The following is a 5,422-nucleotide window of genomic DNA, read 5'->3' on the forward strand; positions in this document are numbered from 1 at the left end:
TATACGAACTTTTGAAACCGAGATAGGTTCTATTCATTTCCAAGATTAGTAGGTTATCAATGGCAAGAATCTTTTTTGATATCTAGAAAACGATGACACTGAAATAGATAATAAAATATTTATTTTAAGTAACATAAATCTAGATTAAGATAAAAAAAAATCTATTGAATAACTGATTAGATGAAAATTATCGTAATGATTCAGAAATAAATGTAAAAAATGTAACCTTACTCTTATGCAAATGCACGATAAAAAAACTTACTCTTTTTAAAAAAATGTTTTTTTCTCTTAAATAATGAAACGTAATTTTTTTTAAAAATATTTTTTCAAAAAATTAGTTTTTACGATAAAATTTTAATTTATAAAGAAATTACTATCTGCAGATTTTTTTCCCTGCTATTTCAGCAAGCATTTTTATAAAAAATTATTATTTTTCATTATTTCATGATTGTAATTAAATTATTTATAAAATGAATGAATATTTTATTACATAAAAATTAAATTTCATAAACATTCGATAAATGTCTTCATATATTTTTTTATGTAATTTTCTTTTATAACTGATAACATCAATCGAAATAAATCGTTTTCTTTTAAACAGCGTAAGAAAAATGTTTTTAAAACAAGGAGACAAAATGAATTTTTTTTTTAGACCAACACATAGAGAATTGTGTTATTTTATGAATAGAATGGAAGATTATTATCATTTAGGGAATTAGGAACCACTTGGCATAAAGTAATATTTCTTGTGTTTAATTTGAATTTAAATTCTATTAATAATTGATGCTCATAATTGCCCCAACAAAATATTTTTAAGGATCTGATTATAATAGACACTAAAACTGCATTATTTTACAAGCCTATGTTCTGTTTATTGAGTGCATGAACCTTCTCTGTGAAGTCGAGTCCCATGACATCATAGTACCATTAAAAGTTTTAATTTATGGGTTAATCTAGATTCAAATTCAAGTTATTTTTTGGAGGTAATGTAATTTCATTTTCTGATTCATCATGCAGCGGCTCAGATAAAAAGAAGAATCATTCTTTTTAAAATATAAAAAAATAACGTGATAAATTATTTAATGGAAAAAAGTAAACCTTTCGAATGTCATTGCAACAATGAAATGCATTTTGAAAGTTGTGTTTTTTAGAAACGTTTAAAAACTGTTGAAAACATTGAAATTTAAATATCTGATGGTCAATTTAAAAAATAAGTAAATATGCATATTAAGCCACCATCTTTAATTGGTTTTTGCGCTTGACGCTATTTTTTTACATGAATTCTACATTTCATAGGTTTCAAAAAATAATGAGCACTTTTCAAATCGAACGGCAATTTGAAAATAATTTGTCAAACGATTTTTCAAATTTTTCATATGATTTGAACTAATCACTATTCTCAGATTTTTTTCAGGTTTATTTATTTTCTTAATCCGAATATTATTATAAAAAATTACTATTCTGAGATTGATTTGAGAAGAAAAAATTCTTTTTAGTGCCGAAGATGTCTACTCGACTTTTTATCTTTTGAACATTAGATTTTAAATTATTTTTTATATCGTGCATAAAATCCCAATTCCTTTACAAATCGCCAACAATCAAGAAAAATTGATAAACAGAATTAAATAGCAACCAGTCCTGATATATGATGAGCATGTGCGCAATGTTAAGTAGTTAAGCAGCGATCTAATCATCTGCGACTGGCATCGTTTCATTGTGAAAGCAGTTTTTATTTAGGAAATTAAATAATGTAACAATAGAATTGCTGAATATTACTCACTTAACGAATGATACTTGCCTTCTATGACTTCTAAAATTTAACTTTGCCTTTAAAAAGGAGCACTAGCAGAGAAAAGGACTATTTACATATCGATTGCTTATTTGTTAACATCTTACGTACTGTTAGTCGTCGGATGGTTCTTTAAAGTAATTCCTACTACATGCGCCGAAACGTTTAATATCAATGTGTTATATAATTTCTTCTACTTTGTGATGTTAGTAGAAAATTTCCGACCAGACAGTGTATATTGTTCAATTTTTTCGAGAATACAAAATAATATTTTCGGAAATTATCACGAAAGAAAAATACCTAAATTTTGCTTAATTTTAATAATATTAAAAAAAAAAAAGGAAGAAAGAAAGAAAAAAAAAAGGGGGGAAAGGGAAAGAAATCGTTGCGAGGTGTACATTTGAACTTTCCAAAGTATATATCTGTACCAATTTTGGAACACTTGGTCTTGTAGTGAATAGCATATATAAGCCAGTTAACAACTACGCTACCCGAGCAATTGTTTTTGTATTCACTTTCAAAATATTGTAATCGTCAAAAATTTTTTAATTCGAAATTTTGACGTATCTTCATGTTTTAGACTTCCTCGAGTTCGTAAAAACTTTTTGGCATTATGTCTGTTTGTCTATCTGTCCCCATGTCAGTCTGTCTGCGAGTAGTATAGTACAAAAATGTTTCGATTTATACACCATACACATTACATCATCATTTCGATATCAAATTCTGTACAAAATCCATTCAAAGGAAGTATGTCCAGCTGGATGTTCGGAATATAAGTTAACGCAATAATTACAAAACGAAGAGAGCTAGATGGATGAAATTTGGTGCACAGACTTATGTAATGTAGATTTAAAATGTTGATTCTTAAAAATTTTTAGTGAGATCTGTCTGTCGGTCTGTGTTTTCAAGAGTATGAACTTGTGATAACTTAAAAGCGCAATGACTTAAAAATATCACATTTGTTATATGAATCTGTCACTTCAATTGCAATTATCTGTCAAATTTCAGTTTCAACCGGTTAAAAAAAAGCGTCCGAAATAATTTTCAGTTTTCTAATACTTGTGTATTAACAGCATCACAACTATTAATCGACCAAAAAATCTCCAAAGATTGCATTTTAATAGGCAATTTTTTTGTAAATATTGTTACGAAATTTCCGGGGTTCGTTTGGATAGGGGAAGTTATATGGTGTGAAGAACGCTCAATCACCAGGCGGCAGTAGAAAATAAAACGACGTTTATTTACACGAAGACACACAGGACAGCCCAAGGACGACAACTATATATAGCACAGAAGACAATTATCTTCAGCCGAGACGTGCAGCATACAAAACAGCATAAACAGCAGCATACAACAAGTCTCTACTGTAGACAGTAGCGCACAGCTAAGTTCGGCACTAGCTTCACTCCGTCGCTGCTCCGCTTATCTCTGGAAGGCCAGTTCTTTACCGTCGATCCCGACTACTCTTCGACTCCACCGGTCCATGACTGCCCGGAAGCTGCGGCTGCTTCCTTTTATAGGTCTCAGGAGGCGGGGCTAGAAGCCTCTCAACCAATCAGGAACGTTCGAGGTGTAACTCGGTTCCTACTAGACGGATCGGGAAAATTCTCGATGTTTCGGGTATAATCTATTTTGGCGCCAAAGTCGCCAAATTCGTCGCCAAGTCGCCAAAGGGTCGCCAAGTTTGTCGCCAAGCTCTGGGACCTCCTATGGAACCAACTATGCTGGGAAGCAGCATCACAGGTTCTTAACATTATTGTTCGTCAATGCCATGTGGTTAATAATACACAATTAGAAAGCATGCGAGAAAGTTCTGGAGAGACCACAGTCGCTTGCCATGTATTATGGAGAGACATGCAAGATTAAATGCTTGTAACCTTCTCCAGAGCATTTATATAGCAAATATGTAAATAATAAACTATAACTGATTAGATTTTTTATTTAAATTAAATGAGGGGTTTTTTTTGTTTTTTTGTTTTGTGTGTATCTTTTTAGCTGTTTTATTTTTTGTCTCTTAATTCCTCATACGCACTGGAATATTTTTTTTTTCCATCTTGAGCTTACCTGTACCAAATCTGCATTTAATGCATTATAAATCAGATAGACAAGATAAGGTATTTTTGGGGAGAGGTGGTTGGGGGGCATTTAAGTATTAATTACGTTAAAAAATTTAAGAAAAACTGATTTCTGACTTTTCTATGAACTAAATTAAACAATTTTTTCTTTGTCGTGCTTTTTGCTCTATAGTAAAAACATAATTAAGTAAAATTGATTGACCTAACACTCTAATTAAAATCATTTAAGTCAGCGGGGCTCCTCAAAACGTTCTCACATATTTTCTAATAAAGGTGTTATTCTACAGAACGCTTTGCATGGCATTGATATACAATAATTACCTTTTACCAAATATTTGCAAATATAATATATAATATTATAATATAATATAATAAATGATTATATTTATATATTACAAATGCTTTTGGCATGAATTTAACAACATTACTGTTCTTGGTGAGTTTTTTAATCCCCGTTCCCCCCCCCTAAAATCCCCGTTTCCGTGAAAATTATCGAACTTTTTTATACGCTCATGTTATAGCTCATACATTTAAGATTCCAAAACTGCTTCATTTTTGTTTTTAAGTTAATTAGAAGCAATGTTACAGCCTATTTAATAAACTGGAAATTGATCTTTTGGCACCGGAAATGGGAATTTAAAGATACGTAAAAATGTAAACAATACAACTGCGCAACTGTTTCGTAACTTTTAAGCGATGCGAATGCCAAAATCTTTTTTAAAAATATAAATCAACATTTCCTTTTTTCATTTTTAATTACTTTTTTTTAAATCTGGCAGCAATTTTTTTTAATTCAAGTTTGAGTGCTGAAGTTGAAACTGGTGTGAACTGACTGAAGACTCCAAAGAAGGTCTTTGCTCAAATTTTGCAGTATCTTGTAAATGTGGATTTATGACTGGATTCACGTAAATCCCGCCGGCGTCCTGGCACAGGTGTAGCGCGTCTTCCCCGTCATCTGGGCGGCCTGGGTTCGAATCCCGGTTCGGGCATGGTTGTTTTTCCACTGTTCTACCTGTGAGTTGTGTGAATGTGCCCTCCTGTAAAAAAGGGTTGTGCAAGCGAATGAGTGATGCGTGAGTGGCAAAGTCGTGCTCTTGGTTCTAGTTGGCGCTACTGAAACAAGAGTTGCACCCCCTCTCCGCTTAAATCGGTGTCTTCGTAACAGCGGGCTTGTCTAAGCAACATAAAAAAAAACTACACGCAAATCCCCAGAATGAGTGAAAGATCCTCTTTGAATACTTTATTGGTTTCGCATTAAGTTTGATTGGCAGAGGATTTTCTTCTGGGAAGAAATTACTGGGCATATTAAATTTGCCATATGTTTCTAAACAGACTTTTATAACTCATGAACTGAAATTGTCAGAATTAGTAAAGTAGAGTAGTGAAAACAAATCTGAAATCTGCACCCAAAAAACTGCAAAATTAAAAAAAAAATCTGAAATCTGCACCCAAAAAACTGCAAAATTAAAAAAAAAAAAAAAAAAAACTGTGGTGTTTTTGTAAATGGCACATGGCAACGAAGACGCCGTATGTCAATAAATGGCTGTGACGCAGCTAT

Source organism: Argiope bruennichi, chromosome 10, assembly GCF_947563725.1.
Source record: "Argiope bruennichi chromosome 10, qqArgBrue1.1, whole genome shotgun sequence".
Classification (NCBI taxonomy): Eukaryota; Metazoa; Arthropoda; class Arachnida; order Araneae; family Araneidae; genus Argiope; species Argiope bruennichi.